The sequence below is a fragment of the Panthera tigris genome, chromosome B3, assembly GCF_018350195.1.
Source record: "Panthera tigris isolate Pti1 chromosome B3, P.tigris_Pti1_mat1.1, whole genome shotgun sequence".
Taxonomy (NCBI): Eukaryota; Metazoa; Chordata; class Mammalia; order Carnivora; family Felidae; genus Panthera; species Panthera tigris.
Window position 1 is genome coordinate 40,690,831 of NC_056665.1, and position 22,036 is coordinate 40,712,866.

The 22,036-nt window shown below is 37.5% G+C and overlaps 1 protein-coding gene across 22 annotated transcripts in view; it reads left to right on the forward strand.

The window, feature by feature from the left end:
- Positions 1 to 22,036, forward strand: part of CSNK1G1 (casein kinase 1 gamma 1) — a 173,684-nt gene that overhangs the window by 7,224 nt on the left and 144,424 nt on the right. The window contains exon 1 of one of the 22 annotated variants that reach the window (XM_042988656.1): positions 682 to 1,667. The exons of the other annotated variants lie outside the window; for them this stretch is intronic. The gene's annotated coding sequence lies outside the window, so the exon portion shown is untranslated. Of the gene's footprint in view, positions 1 to 681; positions 1,668 to 22,036 lie in introns of those variants that run through there. 22 annotated transcript variants of the gene reach the window in all.

A 22,036-nucleotide genomic window follows, 5' to 3' on the forward strand; every position in this document is an offset into this window, starting at 1 on the left:
ACAGTGGAATTCTGCCGTATGTGGTACTATATAAAGCTAGAGTGGAGTGTTATGTAAAACTAAAAGTATGGATTAATTTAATATGCATCTGGTAAATTCAGGGCTTGAAGGATGCACATCTGTTGAGAAAACAAATCATAGAACTATTCAGAGCTTCAGCATCTTTAAATATGTGTGCTTTGATTCTCTTTAACTGTTTTGAAACAGTCTTTAATGAATTCAAAAAGGCTATTTGCTGTAAGGAAGCAATTGTGAAGCCATTTATGATGCTATTAATCATTTTATTCTCCACAGCATTTGATACATTAGTATTTTTCTTTCCAATTTAGTTATTGGGGAAAGAGTTAAATGATCACCATAACAAAATAAGCTTATTGCAAAATAGTGTTTAAAAAAAAAGAAAAGAGGTGGGTGCCTGGGTGGCTCAGTTGGTTCAGAGTCCGACTCTTGGTCCGACTCAGGTCATGATCTCAGAGTTTTGTGAGTTCGGGCCCCATGTTGGGCTTAGTGCTGGCAGCACAGAGCCTGCTTGGGATCATCTCTCTCTCCCTCTCTCGGCCCCTCCCCCACTCACGCTGTCTCTGTCTCTCTCAAAATAAATAAAGTTAAAAAAATTAAAGTGTTACTCATCTTTCTCCCTCCCCTTAAAGAGAGAAAGAGAGAGAGCATAGTTTCCTAATTGGGATAAATTAAAAATAGTTTAAAGCTCTGACTTCTAATTTGAATCCATAATCAATGAAGAAGTGACCACAGAGTTCCTACTGTGTATTCACCATACTTGTGCTTTAGGAATATAGAAATTGAAGATAATAATATTTATTTGGAAAAACAAGACTTAAAATGGAAGGTTGAGAGTAATACAATGTGATAAGTAATTAGGTGCAAACCTGGTATAATCTGGGAATACTGTAGGAATTAGGAGGGAAGAACATTCAGTTCATAATTCTAATGGAAATCAGACTGAAGGTAAAGTAGTGGATCTTGGCTCTGGCAGCTGTTTAGAATCACTTGGGGACATTTTTCCCAGAATCAGTTGAATCAGAATCTCAGGGGTGGTGAGTCCATAGTTTGTGAAAAAGCTTTCCCAGGTGATTATAATATGCAGGCAGTGCTGGGAACCACAGGTTTAAAAGATAGATACGATTTGGGTAAGCAGGAAAGTGTTTTCAGGCAGTAGAGCTAAGCAGGGAGGGGGAATTGGGTGCAGCCTGTGAAAAGACTAATCCAAAGCTGTGTGGGCCAGTTAGGGAGTAGGAAAAAAATAAGCTTAAGGAGGCAGAATGGGGTCATATGTAAGAGCAGGACTTCTCAAAGTGTGGTTCCTCAACCAGCACCATTAGCATCGCCTGAACATTTATTATGAATGCAAATTTTGTGGCCTGCTCTAGACTTACTGAATTGGAAACTGTAGGGGTGGGGTCTACCAATCTATTTTAACAAACATTCCAGATGTACACAAAAGTTTGAGAACAGTTGTTAATAGAGGGTAATGAAAGGCAGGCAGAGGAAGTTAGATTTGATGTTGGCAATAAGTAGGGACCCAGTGAAGGTTTTTTAGGCTGGGGGAGTAACAGCATGCATTTGTATGTCTGAAGGCAAATCTGATGGTGATGTGCAGAATCCTTTGGGATACTAAAAGATATGAATGAAGAAAGCCAGCTGAGGAGGTACAGACATAATCTAATGATACAATCAGGCAAGGCCTGTTCTAGCGAATTTTTGGTGAGAACACAGAATAATCATAACAGTGATGACAGTTTGTTTATGTCATGGGCAGTATGCTAACTGCTTTGGACACATTGTCTCCTTTTTCTCACAACAAACCACTGCTGTGTGGCTATTACTACAATTTTACAGATTGGGCAATGAGGCCAAGAAAGGTAGCTAGCTCCGAAATTCACATGTTGGTAAGTGGTAGACACAGGATGCCAAGTTCAAGTATCTCTAACCTCTAAAGCCTCTTTTGAAGAAACAACTAGTAATATCTGGAGACCAAGAAATAAAGGAGAAGATTGACTCAGAAAAGTTTTAATCCTAAATGTCAGATAGCAAAGGGAAGTCCCTGTCAGAAGGGAAATAGTGCTTACACTGGGTAACACGGCAAGTCAGAAAACTTGAAACTATTTTGTAAAAGTGATTGTGAAAAATAACTAAAGGAAATTTTTGTATTGTGCTTTATAGGTATAAAGTTTGAAGTAATTTGGGATAGCTGAGTTTTCAGGTTTTGTTTGAACTTTTTGCTCATGGTGTCTAAATTAGCCACCTCATCCAGCTTTTAAAAAATAGCTTTTAGGGGCACTTGGGTGGCTCAGTCCGTTAAGCTTCTGACTTTGGCTCAGCTCATGATCTCATGGTTCGTGGGTTCAAGCCCTGCCTAGGGCTCTGTGCTGACAGCCTGGAGCCTGCTTCATATTCTGTGTCTCCCTGTCTCCCTACCCCTCCCCTGCTTGTTCTCTTTCTCTCTTGAAAATAAATAAACATTAAAAAAATTTTTTTTAATCTTTTAGATTTTATAGTAAATAAGTCTGTGAATAAATTATGTTTGAGAAGCTTTCTATAATACTCTTTAAAAAAAATTTTTTTTTAATCCTTATTTATTTTTGAGAGAGAGAGACCGAGTGTGAGCAGGGGAGGAGCAGAGAGGGGGACACAGAATCCAAAGCAGGCTCCAGGCCTCAAGCTGTCAGCACAGAGCCCGACATGGGGCTCGAACTCACGGAACTGTGAGATTATGACCTGAGCTGAAGTCGGACGCTCAACTGACTGAGCCACCCAGGCGCCCCCTATATATAATACTACTCTTATCTCCAGAGAAATATTGTGATTTAGAAAAAAGTCAGGAGCATTTTTTTTAAGTTTATTTATTTATTTTAAGAGAACAGAGTGAGTGGGGGAGGGACAGAGAGAGAGAGAGAGAGAGAGAGAGAACCACAAGCAGGCATGAACCTCGAATTCATGACCTGACCCGAAGATGGACGTTTAACCAACTGAGTCACCCAGGCGCCCCTCACTCAGGTTTTAATCTCAGGGTCGTAAGTTGAAGGCCTTTTTGGGCCCCATGCTGGGTGTGAAGTATACTTAAAAAAAAAAAAAAAAAAAAAAAGAAATATCTTAGTGTTGGGGTGCCTGGCTGGTTCATTTGGAAGAGTGTGCAGCTCTTGATCTTGGCTCGTGAGTTTGAGCCCCACGGTAGAGATTATGGAAAAAAAAAAAAAACACCTTAAAAAAAAAGAAATAGGGGCACCTGGGTGGCTCAGTCGGTTGAGCATTTGACTTGGGCTCAGGTCACGATCTTACAGCTCACGAGTTTGAGCCCACGTCGGGCTCTGTGCTGACACCTCAGTGCCTGGAGCCTGCTTCAGATTCTGTGTCTCCCTCTCTCTCTGCCCCTAACCTACTCACATTCTGTCTCTGTCTCTCTCAAAAATAAATAAACATTAAAAAAATTTTTTTAAAAAAGAAGTATTTCAGTTTTATTTTTAGTTGAGAAGTAAGAAATAGTACAAAAACTTGACATGTTTGGGTAATTGTTTTCATAAGATGTTATTAGTTTCAGTACCCTCTTACTTTACTTATTGAGGTAAAATTCACGTGACGTAAAAGTAGTCATTTTATTTATTTTTAATTTATTTTTTTTAATTTACATCCAAGTTAGTTAGCATATAGTGCAATAATGATTTCAGGATTAGATTACTTAATGCTCCTTACCCATTTAGCCCATCCCCTCTCCCACAACCCTTCCAGTAACCCTCTGTTTGTTCTCCATAGTTAAGTCTCTTATGTTTTGTTCCCCTCCCTGCTTTTATATTTGCTTCCCTTCCCTTATGTTCATCTGTTTTGTCTCTTAAAGTCCTCATATGAGTGAAGTCATATATTTGTCTTTCTCTAATTTTGCTTAGCATAATACCCTCTAGTTCCATCCATGTAGTTGCAAATGGCAAGATTTCATTCTTTTTGATTGCCGAGTAATACTCCATTGTATATATACACCACATCTTATTTATCTATTCAACCATCGATGGACATTTGGACTCTTTCCATACTTTGGCTATTGTTGATAGTGCTGCTAACATGGGGGTGCATGTGTCCCTTTGAAACAGCACACCTGTATCCCATGGATAAATGCCTAGTAGTGCAATTGCTGGGTCTTAGGGTAGTTCAATTTTTAGTTTTTTGAGGAACCTCCATCCTGTCTTCCAGAGTGGCTGCACCAGCTTGCATTCCCACCAACACTGCAAAAGAGATCCTCTTTCTCCGCATCCTCGCCAACATCTTTTGTTGCCTGAGTTGTTAATGTTAGCCATTCTGACAGGTGTGAGGTGGTATCTCCTTTTGGTTTTGATTTGTATTTCCCTGATGATGAGTGATGTTGGGCATTTTTTCATGTGTTGGTTGACATCTGGATATCTTCTTTGGAGAAGTGTCTATTCATGTCTTTTGCCCATTTCTTCACTGAATTATTTGTTTTTTGGGTGTTGAGTTTGATAAGTTCTTTATAGATTTTGGATACTAACCCTTTATCTGATATGTTGTTTGCAAAAATCTTCTTCCATTCCCTCGGTTGCCTTTTAGTTTTGCTGATTGTTTCCTTTGCTGTGCAGAAGCTTTTTATTTTGATGAGGTCCCAGTAGTTCGTTTTTGTAAAAGTAACCATTTTATTTTATTTATTTATTTTTTTTTAAAGTAACCATTTTAAAGTGTATAGTTTGGTGGCATTTGGTACATTCATGGTGTTTTGCAACCATAACCTTTATCTAGTTCCAACACATTTTCATCATCCCCAAAGGAAAACCCCAAACCTATTAAGCAGTTCCTCCCTGTTCCTCTTTCTCCATACCCCCTGGAAAACACTAATCTGCTTTCTTTCTCTTTGGATTTACCTATTGTGGTTATTTTGTAACATGAAATCATATAAAATGTTTCTGCTTCTTTCACTTAGCGTAAGGATTTCTAAGTCCATCCATGTTGTAGTATGTATCAGTACTTCATTTTTTTTTTTATGGCTGAAAAATATTCTGTATGGATATACCCCATTTGTTTGTCCATTCATCAGTTCATAGATGTTTTTAGTTGTTTACATCTTTTAATTATTGTCAATAGTGTTCCTATGAACATTCATGTAGAAGTTTTTGTTTAAGTATTGGTTTTCAATTCTTTTGGTTATGTAACTAGGAATGGAATTGCTGGCTCATGTGGTAATTTTACATTTAACTTTTTTTTTAAAACCTTTTTTTTTTTTAAGCTTATTTACTTACTTATTTTTGTAATCTCTGCATCCATCATGAGGCTTGAACTCACTACCTTGAGATCAAGATGCTTTACTGACTGAGCCAGCCACGGGCCCCTACATTTTGCTTTTGAGGAACTGCCAACTGTTGTTCACAGTGGCTGCACCATTTTAGATTCTCACTAGCAACATTCAAGGGTTTTTAATTTGGAGAGGGGGAGGGAGGAATGGAGAGGGACAGAATCTTAAGCATGGAGCCTAGCAAGCCCAGCATGTAGCCCAGTGCAGAGCTCCACATGGAACCTGACTGGGGACTCAATCTCACGACCATGACATCATGACCTGACCTGAGCCGAAATCAGCTTAACTGACTGAGACACCCGGGTGCCCCTAGGGTTTTCATTTTTCTATGTTATCACCAAATCTGTTACTTTGTACCTTTTTAAAAAATTTTTATTATTTTTTTATTTTATTTTTATTTATTTATTTTTAACTTTATTTATTTATTTTTTTAATGTACATCCAATTTAGTTAGCATATAGTGCAACAATGACTTCAGGAGTAGATTCCTTAATGCCCCTTACCCATTTAGCCCATTCCCCCCTCCCACAACCCCTCCAGTAACCCTCAGTTTGTTCTCCATATTTATGAGTCTCTTCTGTTTTGTCCCCCTCCCTGTTTTTATATTTTTTTTGTTTCCCTTCCCTTATGTTCATCTGTTTTGTCTCTTAAAGCCCTCATATGTGTGAATTTATATGATTTTTGTTTTTCTCTGACTAATTTCACTTAGCATAATACCCTCCAGTTCCATCCACGTAGTTGCAAATGGCAAGATTTCATTCTTTTTGATTGCCGAGTCATACTCCATTGTATATATATACCACATCTTCTTTATCCATTCATCCATCAATGGACATTTGGGCTCTTTCCATACTTTGGCTATTGTTGATAGTGCTGCTGTAAACATGGGGGTGCACGTGTCCCTTTGAAACAGCACACCTGTATCCCATGGATAAATGCCTAGTAGTGCATTTGCTGGGTTGTAGGGTAGTTCTATTTTTAGTTTTTTGAGGAACCTCCATACTGTTTTCCAGAGTGGCTGCACCAGTTTTCATTCCCATTTTTTTTTTTTTTTTAATTTTAGAGAAGAGAGAGAGTATGACTGGGGGAGAGGGGCAGAGGGAGAGAAGAATTTTAAGCAGGCTCCACCCTCAGCTCGAAGCCTGTATTGGGCTTTATCCCCATAACTCTGGGATCATGACCTGAGCGGAAATCAAGAATTACTTGCTCAACTGACTGAGCCATCCAGGTGCCCCACTTTTTTTTTTAATGAATTTTCTTTTTTTTTTTTTTCTTTTTCTTTATTTTAGAGAGGGGGGAGTGAGTGGGGGAAAGGCAGAGAGAAAAGGGGACAGAGGATGCGAAGCGGGTTCTGTGCCGACAGTAGAGAGCCTGATGCAGAGATCAGTCTATAAGATCATGAACTGAACTGAAGTCAGATGCTTAACTGACTGAGCCACTCAGGTGCTTCCATTTGTCTATCTTCTAAGAGTGTGATACTTTTAGCTCATATAGTTAGATCTTTGATCTATTTCGAGTTTTACAGTATGAGGTTAAGGTTCAGCTTTATTCTTTTGCGTGTGGGTATCCAATTGTCCTAATACTGTTTGATCTTTCCCAGTGAATGCCCTTGGCATATTCTTCTTGAAAATCTGTTGGTCATAGATGAATAGGCTTGTTTCTGGACTCTTATTTTGTTGATCTATATATGTGTCTAGTGCCACTACCACACTGGTTTAATTATTGTAGTTTTGTGGTGACTTTAAAATCATTTCAGAAAGTACAAGTCTGATTTTGTTTTTCAAGATTTTCCAAGATTGTGTTTTGGCTATTTGTTGTTCCTTGCAATTGCATATGAATTTTTAAATGTTTTTAGTGATTGCCTTATAGTTTGCCTTATACATTTATAACTAATCTAAGTCTACTTCCAAATAACACTATATTGCTTTATGGTTTGTGTTGGTGTCTTACAACAGTTGTCCCAATTCCTCCTTCCTGTCTCTCATAACATTTTTGTGATTACTTATCCAAGCTGTAGTCACCTAATAAATTGTTGCTCTTGGTATTTTGAACCAATACTTAGCTGTTATATCTATTAAGAAAAAGAAAAAAAATTACTTTCATTTATTCCTTCTCTAATGGTCTTTTCGTAGATCTAAGTTTTGTTACTTTTGTTACTTGTTTTTGATTTTGAGAGGGAAAGTGCTAGTGGAGGAGAGGGGTGGGGGAGGGGAAAGAATCTTAAGCCTGCTCCATGTGCAGTCCAGAGCCTGTTGCGGGGCTCAATCCACAACCCTGGTATCATGACCTGAGCTAAAATCAAGAGTCAGACTTTTAGGGGTGCCTGGGTGGCTCAGTTGGTTAAGCATTCAACATCAGCTCAGGTCGTGATCTCATGGTTCAGGAGTTCAAGCCCCTCGTCGGGCTCTGTGCTGATAGATCAGTGCCTGGAACCTGCTTCAGATTCTGTGTCTCCTTCTCTCTCTGCCCCTCCTCAGCTCTCGCTCTGTCTCTCTCAAAAAAAAAATAAATAAATAAAATAAATAAGATAAAATAAACATTTTTTAAAATTAAAAAAAAAGAGAGACATTTAATCACCTGAACCACCCAGATGCTCCTAGATCCAAGTTTTTTATCTTTTTCATTTTCTTTCTGAAGAACTTTTTTTGATATTTCTTGCAAGACAGGTCTGCTGGTGACACATTCCCTCTGTTGTTGTTTGAGAAAGCAAAAGTTTCTCCTCTACTGTTGAAGGATAATTTCACTGATAGAGAATTCTGGGTTGGTGGTTTTTTGCCATAACCAGTTTAGATATTCATCCTATTTTGTCTTTGTATGTATGGTTTGTGAAAAGAAATAATACCTCCAGCATGGGTTTCTGCTCCTAGGTTTTGTTTCTCCCTGTACTCCTTTCTCTCCAGTTTTCAGGACAGTGATTTATCCTGTGACCTCATTTCTCTGGTGGATCTAAGAAGAGGTCTTGTCTTTCAGTTTTCTTGTTGTAAGGAAGAGAACCACGGCTCCATGATCTTCACATGTCAGCAGAAACGGGCAAGCTTTATATGACTTTTAGAAACAGCTCTTCTATTTCTGAAAAAAAGGCCATTGAGATTTTGGCAGGGATTGCATTGACTCTGTCCATTGTTTGAGTTGTATTGCCATAACAATATTAAGTCTTCCAATCTATGGACAAGGTATCTTTCCATTTATGTTGGTCTTCTTTCATTTCCTTCAGTTTTTTCCAGTTTTTAGTGTACAATGCTTATACCTTCTTAGACATTGATTCCTAGGTATATATTTTTTTGATGCCATAATAAATGGAATTATTTTCTTTTTTTAAATAAATGTTTATTTATTTATTTTGAGAGAGAGAGTGCAAGTAGTAGAGGGGCAGAGAGAGAGGGAGAGAATCCCAAGCTCGGGACTCAATCTCCCCAACCAGGAGGTCATGACTGGAGCCGAAATCAAGAGCTAGACGCTTAACTGACTGAGCCACCCCCATGTCCCAGAATTGTTTTCTTTATTTCATTTTCAAGTTTTTCATTTTTTATTTCATTGCTAGTGTACAGAAATAGAACTGACTTTTGTGCTGAATTTGTTTATTACTTCTAATAATTTTTGTGTATATATTCTTTAGGTTTTCTTATATAGGACTTGTCATCTGTAATAGATAGTTTTACTCTTTCCAAATTGTATGGCTTTTTCCTTCCTTTAAAATAATTTTTTTAATGATGTTATTTTTTTTTTTTTTTTTTTGCCTAACTGCTCTGGCTAGAATTTCCAGTCCAACATTGAATAGGAGTGGCAAATGAGAGCATTCTGCTCTTGCTCCTTATCTCAGGGGCAAAGCTTTCAGTCTTTCACCATTGAGTATGCTAACTCTATGGTTTTCATAACATTTTTTTCTTATGTTGAAGAAGTTTTTTTCTATTCCTAGTTTGAGTGTTTTTATCACGGTAGGATTTTGTGAAATGCATTTTTTTTTTTTTTTTTTGCATCAACAGAGATGATCATATGGTTTTTCTCCTTAATGGGTGTATTATATTGATTGATTTTTCTAGTTGACCCACCTGGAATAAAGCTGTTTGTCATATGTGTAATCCTCTTAATATGCTGTTGGATTATGTTTGCTAGTATTTTGTTGAGCATTTTTACATTGTATTTGTCTGTAATTTTCTTGGAATGTTTTTACCTGGTTTTGGTATCAAGGTAATCCTGGCTTCACAGAATGCGTTAGGAAATAATTCTATTCTGGATTTTGAGAGAGTCTTAGAAGGATTGTTAATTATTTTTTTAATGTTTGGTAGAATTTACCAGTGAAGTCATGTAGTCCTGGACTTTTCTGGGTGGGAAATTTTGACTGGTGATTCAGTCTTTACTTGTCCCAGGTCGTTCAACTATTCTATTTCTTCTGGAATGTTTTGGTACTTTGTAACATGTTTATAGGACCATATCCATTTCTTTTTTTTTTTTTTAATTTTTTTTTTTTTTTGACGTTTATTTATCCTTGAGACAGAGAGAGACAGAGCATGAACAGGGGAGGGGCAGAGAGAGAGGGAGACACAGAATCTGAAACAGGCTCCAGGCTCTGAGCAGTCAGCACAGAGCCTGACACGGGGCTCGAACTCACGGACCGCGAGATCATGACCTGAGCCGAAGTCGGACGCTTAACCTACCGAGCCACCCAGGTGCCCCTAGGACCATATCCATTTCATCTAGGTTATCTGGCTTATTGGTGTACAATTTTTCATAGTTTTCTTTTATAACCCTTTCCATTTTTAAGGTCTGTAGAATGGTCCCCATTTTCATCTCTGAAGTTAGTAATTCAAGTCTTTTTTTCTTGGTCACGTTAACTAAAAATTTGTCAAGTTGCTGATCTTTTCGAAGAATTAGCTTTTGATTATGTTGATTTTATTGTTTCATTTTCTATTTTATCTCCCCTCTAACCTTTTGATGTCTTTTCTACTGTTAGCTTTGGAGTTAGCTTGTTCTTTTTCTAGTTCTTTGAGGTATAAACTTAGGATATCAATTTGGGATCTTCTTGTTTAATGCAGGCATTTAAAAAAATTTTTTTTAATGTTTATTCATTATTGAGAGACAGACACAGAGCGTGAGCAGGAAAGGGGTAGAGAGAGGGGGAGACACAGAATCTGAAGCAGGCTCCAGGCTCTGAGCTGTCAGCACAAAGCCCGATGCGGGGCTCAAACTCACAAACTGCGAGATCATGACCTGATATGAAGTCGGTCGCCTAACCAACTGAGCCACCCAGGCGTCCCTAATGCAGGCATTTATATCTATAACCTAGGCTCTTAACACTGCTTTCACTATATTTCATAAGTTTTGGTGTGTTGTGTTTTGTTTTAATTTGTGTATTTTCTAATTTTCCTTGTGATTTCTTCTTTGAACCATTTGTTGTTTAAGATGATGTTATTCAGTTTTTACTATTTGTGAATTTTCCAGTTTTTCTTTTGTTAATTGATATCTAGTTTCATTCTATTATCATAAATGATATTTTGTATGCTTTCAGTCTTTTAAAATTTATTGAAACTTGTTTTGTATCCTAACATATTATCTCTCCTGGAGAATGTTACATGTACATTTGAGAAAAATATGTATTCTGCTTTATCAAATGGAATGTTCTGTATATGTTAGGGCTAATTGGTTTATAGTATTGTACAAATACTCTATGTCCTTATTTATCTTCTGTCTGATTGTTCTATCTATTGTTGATAATGGAGTGGAAGTCTCTTAATTGTTAAGGTAGTATTGTCAGTTTCTCCCTTTAATTCTGTCAGTTTTTGCTTCATATATTTTGTAACTATTGTTTGGTGTGTTTATGTTTATAATTGATAGGTCTATCTGTTTTCATCCTTTTACTTTTAAACTATTTTGTTTTTTGATATAAACAGGTGACTTGTAAACAGCATTTAGTTGGATTGTTCTTAATCCATTAGACTAATCTTTCTTTTATTTATTTATTTTTTTTAATTTTTTTTTTAACGTTTATTTATTTTTGAGACAGAGAGAGACAGAGCGTGAACGGGGGAGGGTCAGAGAGAGGGAGGCACGGAATCTGAAACAGGCTCCAGGCTCTGAGCTGTCAGCACAGAGCCCGACTTGAGGCTCGAACTCACGGACCGTGAGATCGTGACCTGAGCCAAAGTCGGCCGCTTAACCAGCTGAGCCACCCAGGCGCCCCGACTAATCTTTCTTTTAAATGAAGAATTTAATCCATTTACTTTTAAAGGAACTTAAAGGAGGGAGTTTTTGCTATATTGAACTTATTTCTGCTATTTAGCTATTTTCTGTTTTATATATTTTTTTTGTTTCTCAGGTCCTTTATCACTGCTTTCATTTGCAATTAGTTACTGTTTTGTCTAGTGTACTGCTTTATTCTTTTCTTCTTCTTCTTCTTCTTCTTCTTCTTCTTTATATTTATAAGTTGTTTTCTTGATGTTACTCTAAGGATTACAACTAGCATCTCAGTCTTACGATGTCAGGTTTGAATTTACATCTCAGCTTAGTTTTAGCAGTACGCAAAAACTCCTATTTAGCTCTGCCCACCCCCCATTTTGTTAGTGTTAGAATTACATCTTTATACACTGTGTTCCCATTAAATAGATGTTTAGTTATAAAAACATATTACTTCATTTTTCTTTCAAATCATGTAAGCCAAAAAAGAGTTAAAAACCAGTGATGCAATAATAGTAGTTTGTATAATATGTACTTGTGTAGCTATCCTTATTTTTGTTCTTTATTTCTTTGTATGATTATTACTATCTAGTACTTTTTCATCTCAGCCTTAAAGAACCCTCTTTTAAATTTCTTATAGAGCGCTCTCACCCTCTCTGCCCCTCACTCACTTGTGCCCTCTCTCTCTCAAAAAGGAAGTGGGGGGTGCCTGAGTGGCTCAATTAGTTAAGCATCTGATTGGTTCAGGTCATGATCTCATAGTTCGTGAATTCAAGCCCCACTTCAGATGACCTTGAGCCCCATTTTGGGCGAGCATGAGCTCTGCTTTCTCCCTCCCTCCCTCTCCTTCCCCTTGTGGGATTCTTTCTCTCCCTCTCTCTTTCTGCTCCTTGCTCACTTGTGCCCTCTCTCTCAAAATTTTTTTTCATGTAGAGCAGATCTGCTAGTGATGATTATTCTTAGCTTTTATTTTTCTGGGAATGTTATTAATTTTTCTTTCATTTTTGAAGAAGGTTTGCTGGATATAGAATTTTTGGCTATTTCTTTGAACACTTGAAATAAGTTATTTCACTGATTTCTGGCTGCTATAATTTCTGATGAGAAATTGGCTATTAATCTTATGGAGAGTCCCTTGTATGTAATGAGTTTCTTCTCTCCTCCTGTTTTCAAGGTTCTTTGTATTTTCACAATTTGAGTATAATGTGTCTTGGTGTTGATCCTTTTGAGTTCATGCTGCTTGGAATTGGTTGATTAGATGTATAGATTCAGGTTTTTTATCAAATTCTGGAAATACACAGCCATTAGTTCTTCAAATACTCTTTCTACCCATTTCCTCCTGCTCTGGGGTTCCTAGCATGTGTTATGGTGGTACACTGGACGGGGTCCAACAGGTTTGTTAGGTTCTATTCATTTTCTTCATTATTTCCTCTTCCTTTGACTGGGTAATCTTAATTGACCTGTCTGCAAGTTTGTTGATTTTTTTTTTCTCTTTCCTGCACAGATCTGCTGTTGAACCATTCAGTTAATTTTTATTTCACTTACTATACTGTTGAGCTCCAGAATTTCAATCTGATTGTTTTCTTTTTGACCCTCCCCTTCAATTTGATTTCTTTATTGATATTTTCTACTTGGTAAGATCCTGTTTTCTTGGCTTCCTTTAGTTCTTTGTGGTTTCCTTTGCCCAGGCTTCCTTGGCGACATTTTCTATATTTCTTTTTTTCCTGCAAATGAGCCCGATTTTATTTTTTGTTTGTATGCCTCATAATTTTTTTTTGAAAACTAGACATTTTGATTATTATTATGGATCAACTCTAGACATCAGATTTCCTCTCCTTTCTGGGGGTTTTTGTTGCAGCTTGTTGTGTGTTAACTGTTTGTTTTGTTGTTGTTTCGTGTATTTTCTATTTTTGTAAAGTGTGTATTCTTGGTCATGTGTGGCTCTTGAAGTCTATGTTTCATTAGCTTAATAGTCAACTAATGTTTTGACCAAATTTCCTTAAATACCTATAACCCAAAAAAGAAAATAATACTCTCAATTTTGACTAAATGGTTCCGTGTTTGGGTATTCCTTTAACACTAGACCAAGCTGTTTACCACCCTCCCTTACCCTTTACTCCCTGTTTGTGTGGAGCCTGAAGGTAAGCTAGAAGTGAAAGCTTAGGGTCTTCTTAGGCCTTTTCTGTGCATGTGTCTAGCCTTGGGCATAGGTATATCCTTCTAGATTCCTTTTTACATCTCAGAGCTTACACAGACCATTTCTTCCCACATACCTCCTTTCTCAGTCTCTTCCTTCCCTATTTTCCTTTACCCCACCCAGGCTGCTTGCTCTGGGAATGCTCCAAGTCAGGCAAAGCAAAGGCAAAGTCCTTGTGCCAGTCCTCCAGGAAGCTGGCTGCCAGTCAGGTCATAACATTCAATCACAGTTCTGGGAGACTAAGGTTTGTATTTCTCCCTTGGGACTATCAACCTGCACCAGGAACGCAGCTGCCATCCACACTGCCCTGCTGAACTGGGGAGTAGAGGATGAGAGGCAGGTGATTTAAAACGCTGACACTCTTTTATTACAATGTAGCAGCTTCTTTCTTTACAAAGCCTTCCCTTATTGTTTTAAGTTTTTGATTAGATTCCGAAGTTCTGCAAAAGTTGATTCTGATAGCCTTTGCCGGCTTATTTGTTGCTTTTTTTTTTTTTTTTTTTTTTTTTTTTTGTGGAGGGGTGAAGCCCTTTGAGTTCCTTACTCTGCCATTTTTGGTGATGTTCTTCCCTGTTCCCCTCCTTTTTTTTTTTTTTTTTTTTTTAATCTTTATTTATTTTTGAGAGAGAGACAGAGTGTGAACAGGGGAGGAGCAGAGAGAGGAGACCACAGACTCTGAAGCAGGCCCCAGGCCCTGAGCTGTCAGCACAGAGCCCGATGCGGGGCTCGAACCCACGAACTGTGAGATCACGACCTGAGCCAAAGTCGGACACTCAACTGACTGAGCCACCCAGGTGCCCCCCTGTTCCCCTCCTTTTTTAGATTTCCTACTGAATCTCTTCAAAGTAACCAGCTTTATTTTTACGATATGTTTTCAAGAACTACAACGTACATACATATAAAGGGTCATGTATAGTTTAAAGACTAAAAGTTAACACTGCATTCCCATCACTCATGTAAAGAAACAGAGCATTACAGTACCTTAGGAGACTCTAGGTACCCCTTCCTTTTTCTGACCTTCTAGGAAACAATATCCTGAATATTATTAAATATCCTAATAGCTAATTAGATATGCACAGAAGCAGGAAAGTATAATCTATAACTAGAACAAAAGTCAGGCAATAGAAACAGACCTAGAAATGCTGAGATGATAGAGTTAGTACTCAAGGACTTTAAAAACATTTATTAAAAAGTTGCAGGATTTATTTTTTTGGGGATTTTTAAATGTTTATTCTTTTTTGATTTTAGAAAATATTTATTTTTGAGAGAAAGCAAGCATGGGAGGGGCAGCATGAGGGGACAGAGGATCGAAAGCAGGCTCTGCATCAAGAGGCTGACAGCAGCAAGCCCCAGATGGGGCTTGAACTCATGAACTGTGAGATCATGACCTTAGCCAAAGTCAGATTTATCAACTGAGCCATCCAGGTGCCCCAAAAAGTTGAAGGATTTAAAGGCAAATGTGAAAATACTGAGGAGAGAAACGGATACAAGATACAAGAAAGATCCAAAAAAAACTCTTCAAGCTAAAACATACCCAAATTGTTGGTTTTAAATTCAGCATTTTCAGTATAACTTACTGAATGAAGAATGTCATAATAGTCCTTTTTGAGCGCATAAAAGGTAAAAACGTTAAGATCTAAAAAATGGGCATGTGATCAAGATGATTGTTGAATGAGGGAGGTAAGGACTAATATGGTTAAAGTAGGATCTAAGTATTTACTGTAGAAATATCTGAGGGGTACCTGGGTGGCTCAGTCAGTTAAGTGTCCAGCCCCTTTTTTTTTTTTTTTTTAATGTTCATTAATTTTTTGAGAGAGACAGGGTATGAGCAGGGAGCGGCAGAGAGAGAGGGAGACGCAGAATCTGAAACAGGCTCCGGGCTTTGAGCTGTCAGCAAAGGGTTCGAACTCACAAACTGGGAGATCATGACCCCACCCGAAGTCGGATGCTTAACCGACTGAGCCACCCAGGCGCCCCAAGTGTCCAGTTCTTGATTTCAGCTCAGCTCATGTATGGTCTTACAGTTTGTGAGTTCAAGCCCCACATCGGGCTCTGCACTGACAGGGCAGAGCCTGCTTGGAATTCTCTTCTCTCCTCTCTTTGTCTTTCCATCCATATGCATACTCTCTCAGAATAAATAAATAAGCTTAAAAAAATTGAGAATGATTAAACACAAGTATTTCATGAAATACATCTACATTATTACTATATTTGTATATTTAATATAAATTAAATAAATCTTGACTTAACATTTTACTTAATGTATGATAAATAGTAAATAAAAACATTTTATATTTTTAGTGTATAAATAGTTATGTATTAGTATTTTTTTCTTAAACTGAACATTTTTAATCATTTGGTATGTAAGGCTGTGCTGTGTCCTTCTTGCTAGGACAGTACTGACAGCATAAACCTCTTTATGCACTCAGCTATGATTAAACTAAGGTTTACATCCTTGGTATTAAAATACTGCTGCCCATTTACTAAACATACTTTAAATCTTTCTAAGTTGCCGAACTTACCAGTACTGATTTCAGGGCCGTTGAGATTTGTTTTTATGTGGGCCAAGTTAGGACAATGAATTCTTTTTCTTTCTCTTTTCTTTTTTTCTTTTTCCTTCTTTTTTTTTTTTTTTAAGTTTATTTTGAGAGGCAGAGAGAGTGGAGGAGGGACAGAGAGAGAGGGAGAGAGAATCTCAGGCAGGCTCTGTGCTGTCAGTGCAGAGCCCAATGCGGGGCTCAAATTCATGAATCGTGGGATAATGACCTGAGCTGAAACCAAGAGTTGGACACTCAACCAACTGAGCCACCCAGGTGCCCTGAATTCTTTTTCTTTGGTTAAAAAATTTAAGTTTTAATTCTTTTTTTCCCCCAACATTTTATGACTTATTTTGTAATAAGCCTCAATTTATTGTTGGGAGGTTGAGTTATGAAGTATTAACTTGGGGGGCACCTGGGTGGCTCAATTAGTTGAGTGTTGGACTCTTGATTTTTGCTCAGGCTCAAACTCGCAACCCCAAGATCAAGAGTCAAATGCTCCACCAACTGAATCAGCCAGGTGCTCCTATCCAATCACAGTTTTATACCCATACGAACTTTTGTAGTTTTATATCCCTAGGAGTATCATATATTCTCATTGATAGTGGAGAACTTGAGTGAGGGCTAGGAAGAATGTATTCTAAAAGCATGAATCCTAAAACTCATGCTCTTTTCTTCAGAGTATACTTTTGAAGCTTACAGGAGCATGCTCCTCTGACTTCATGAAGTCACCTAACTTTACTAACAGGTTTGCTCATAGCAAATTAAAGGTGCTCCTAGAGCTGAATGCACCAACAGCTGGGAGAAGTGACTTTTGATTCAAGAAGAAAAACATTTAGTCTTAAAACTTAGTAGGGGTGCCTGGGTGGCTCAGTCATCAGTTAAGTGACTTTGGCTCGGGTCATGATTTTGTGGTTCATGAGTTCAGGCCCTGCATCGGGCTCTTTGCTGATGGCCGGAGCCTCCTTCGGATTCTGTGTTTCCCTCTTTTTCTCTGTCCCTCCCCCGCTCACACTCTTTCTCTCCCTCTCTCAAAAATAAACATTAAAATTTTTTTTAAAAAACACAAAACTTAGTAGCATGGGGCCATTTAGTATAGTAACACCATTTGGCCATACAGACTTCATTAGGGCTGGATGACATAATTTTTCATAGAAGAATATAGTGATTGTTCTCAGTCATCAAAAAGGTTAAATTCGCATAATGTCATGGTTTGGCTGCCTAAGAGTCCATGTGTGAGCGTATGCTCTAAAATTATTATCTCTTCTCTTTTTTTTCTCTTCCTTTCCAGTATTTATATCATATTTCTTTTTGAATTGTCTAGGACCCTTGGTTAAGTTACTTTTGTAGTAGCTCGTATTTCAGTATAAAGTATGTAAGTCTAAACTTTTCGGGTTTAAAAGGATAAACTTAGTGTTCAGGACATAATTTCCTAATGATTAGACTAATGACGGATTCTTATACTTAAAGATAATTATATCTGTGCACATAGTTTGACATACACACACACACACATATGTATATATGAAGTACTTGATTAGACAGAATTGTGATTGATAGAGACATGAATAGATTAGAAGGTGGGATAAGGTCTGCCAATTCTGGGAAAGAGTAGAAAGGTTAGATAGGTGTGTGAGTGATAGGTGGGGAAGATAAAATCTCAAGATTAATATGTTAATACTTTAATCTTGTAATAACTCATTAAAGGAAGTTTTTCATTTTCTGTTTAAATTTCACTTTTACCCTAGGAATTTTGTGAATAATCAGATACTGTCCTTTAGTTTTTTGAGACTAAAGATTTTATGTAACTGATTAAAATGATTTATGATCATTAACAGGTGGTAGAAAAGGAAAAGGGGACAAGTGAAACTGAGTTATCTTTGGAGTAACAGGATTTTATTCTGCTCTAGAATTATAAAACATTGGTTTAGACATGGACTTTGATGCAGCCAAATGTACAAAATTTTGTTTCGCTACACTGTCTTGATAATTGAATTTGGCCCAGAATCATGGGAATCCTGTGGGCGTGTGTATGTTTGAGTTCTGAGCAAGCTACTAGAGAAGGGTTGAACTAATGGCTCCCAAAGAAACGTTAAAATAAGGATTTTTAGGTGTTTTTGTTTGCTTCTTCATAGTGAGCCTGCCAGTTGTTTCTTTTCCCATTTTGCTTTTCTTGGCTTTAAAGAAACATTCTTCTTGATCGTTGCTTTTACTGTTTCAAAGTGAAACTGATATGCATTTCCCTTACTTTAGTGTAATGATACTGAATACAGAGTTAGCAGCACTTTTTTCTCCTTTGAGGTGTTGGGGAGGCATTTCCTCATCTGCTTCTCTCAAACGTTATCTTTTAGTATTTTCACTGGGTTTTCAACTGAGGGTTTATTTCCCAGTCAGAGACTCTTACTGCAGATAGACGTCTCAGAATTCTTAATGGATTCTTGTGAATTCAGTATGGAGTCACAGGAAAGAAAGGAGAAATTTCTGGGTCTTTCTGCAGTAGCAATAAATATAAACTGTCAAGCCATAACAAATTCAAGTCCTTTTCAGAATTTTGTTGTTTGGTATGCAGGCACAAGAACAGGAGAAACTTCTTGGCCCTCTGTGTGGATATGAGGAGAGGTTATGGTTGTCTTTTGTCTGCTTATTTTTCTTACCTTACCTACTTACCTCCACCTGCTTTGAACGTGTTGACAGGAAGAACAGAATGAAGGGGGAAGAGCCCTCTTGGTGGATTGGCCCACCTCTCTGATCAGTTTGTGTGTGTGTGTTTTTAAAGTAGGCTCTATGCCCAACATGGGGCTTGAAGCCAAGATCCTAAGACCCAAAGTAGTATGCTGTACTGAGCCAGCTAATCACCCCGATTTCTGATCAGTTTTGCTGTTTTTCTCTGGTTATCGTTGTTTTAGCAATAAAGAAATTGAGGCCTTATCAAAGGTTACTGTTTCCCTAGATTCTCTGTCCATTGTTTACCATGGAACCCTTTTGTGAGTCTGGTGCTTTCCCCCACCTTTGAGCTATGAAGCCATCCTAACTTCTTCTTTACAGAGGAGGTGCATTGACATAGTCATTTACCAGTTTGTGATTTCAGCCTGATTGGCAGATTGTGATGTTGGAGCTGCATTGGTTTTGCCCATACAATACACTTGGGGCTGATCTGACAGCCACAGAGAGTGAGTTGTCTTTCTATAGCTTTGAAATTAAAATGCAGCTTGACAAACTTTATATGGTAACTGTTGCTTACATTTGGCAGCCTATAGAAATTTACTAACATTCTAAAACAGTTACATGAGAGAATGGCTCATAGGGTTGAGTTAAGTAGCATATTTGTATGAATAATTTTTCAACCTAGTATAGAAAAGGAGAGCTAGGTAGTTTAAAATGGTGGTAGTATTCATTTTGTTGCATAAGTAATGTAATGAAAATACTTAAAAATGAAAAGAAAATGAGAATTTTACAATTCTAGCACAGAAATCATTTTTATTTCCCATTCTTACTTGCACTATGTGTGTAAGTATACCATACTTAATATTTATTATTTTGTAATATCATAAATACATATGTATAATCTGTAGAGCCATGTTTAAAAAAAATTTTAAGTTTTATTTAAGTAATATCTACACCCAGCATGGGGCTCAAGCTCACAACCCCAAGATCAAGACTTGCATGCTCTTCTGAATGAGCCAGCTGAGTGCCCCTATAAAGCCCTGTTTTAAAAGTTAGAGATACTGGGAAAGTTTTAGGGGTCTTAGAAATGGATGGTAAAGACTATGAAATAATACTTCCTTATAATTATTTGATAAAGGACACCTCTTAGAAAGGAACTTCGAAGGAGTGAAAAAGAATAAGGAAATGAAATAACACAAGAAAGCTATAATTTCAGAACCACTGGTGTAACATAATCTTACATTATCAGTTTAGAATAGAGGTATATACATTTACTTTATTTCCAATGATAAAGGAGACTATTTTTTTCCCAAGGGATACTATCTTTAAAAGCAAATAAAATCTTCCTACTATTAAACACCTAAAAATGATAGATTTATTTTTTAAGCTTTTTTTTTTGATGTTTTTATTTATTTTTGAAAGACAGAGACAGAGCACAAGTGGGGGAGGGGCAGAGAGAAAGGGAGACACAGAATCTGAAGCAGGCTCCAGCCTCTAAGATATCAGCACAGAGCCCGACACAGGGCTCAAACCTACGAACGGTGAGATCATGACCTGAGCTGAAGTCGGACACCTAACCAACTGAGCCATCAAGGCGCCCCCTTAAAAACTTTAAAAAGTCATGGTTGAACTAGCAAAAAGTAAGATGAAAAAACAAAACACAGAGAGCCCAAATTCAGAGAGGTTTAGAAGCATCTGATGACTGCTGTGCTGAAGGCATCTACTAGTTCCAGATGACTTGTGTTTTCAGTTTTTAAGAGGTACACATGGGACTCAGGAGACAATAGAAGCCATGCATTACAGGAAGTCAGGCCAGAGATCCACCTTCCTAAAATGAGAATCCACAAAAAGCTATATGCCCACTAGGAAAGGGAGAAGCAGAAAAAAACTCACCCTAGCAAAGAGAGACAGAAACTTATCCTTCTTTGCCTTGAATATAAACAGAGGGTGAAAAAAGTTTTCCCTGAATGTTTATCATTAGAAACATGTCCTCATAGAGATTTGAGACTCCACTACCTCTGTGACTTCAAAAAATCTCTGAGACTTGTTTTGAGTGATTATGGCTTGGTATTGTGCCCTGGCAAAGACAGAAATGAATCCAAATTCTTTCTGGAGGAATAACCTCTCAGAGTCTTCAAAGAATTACCAAAGATATATTCCAGAGAATATGAGTTGTCTTACACAAAGCACATGAGGAAACAGGTTACCATGAGCAAAACAAAATATCTAAATCAGACCCACAGAGAGTTCAAGTATTGTCATTACTGGATACTAAATACAGAAATAAATGTGCTTAATGTATCTGATAAAGCAAATGGGAGAAGTGAAATTATGACAAAGGATTATCCAAAATAATTAGAATCCAGAAACAAAAATATAATAATTAAAGTGATAACTTCAGGGGCAGGTTTAATAGCCTATTGGATTGAAAAGAGAATTGGTGAAGTAGAAGACAGATTTGAAGAAGTAATTAGGAATGTTATGCAGGGAGATATCCTAACCCCTAGAACCTGTGACTACATTACCTTAAATGGCAGGGGAACTCAGCAAATGTGATTAAATTAAGGATTTTGAGATGGGGAGATTATCCTAGATTATCTGGTGAGCCCATTGTAATCACAAGGGTCCTTGTAAGGAAAAACAGTAGGCAGGAGAGCCAGAGAAATTTGAAGATGCTACATTCTTTGCTTTGAAAATGGAAGAAGCTGTGAGCCAAGGAATACAGGTGGTTTCTAGAGGTTGAAAAAGACAATGGATTCTTCCTTGGAGCCTCCACAAAGAATGCAGCCCTGTCAACTTGAGTTTAGCCTGGTGAGATCCAATTTGGACTTCTGACCTCCAAAACTGTGAGATAAAAAATCTGTGGGGTTTTTCTTTTTTTTTTTGGCCACAAAGTTTGTGATAATTTGTTACAGCAGCAATAAAAAATGAATTCAACATCTAAACAAAATTCTACGTGTAGACAAATGAGAAAAGGGTAAGAGACATATAGCTTGAAACTTTATATGTGCATTTAAAAATTTCTAGAGTAGTCCCTGAAAGAGTAAAAGTTGACTAGAAGGCAAGTGGAATAGGAGAGGGGAATTTCAAATAATATGGAAAAAAAGGAGAAAGAAACAAGAGTGGGACAAAGATATGGTAAAAATAAGGCCAAATAGATCA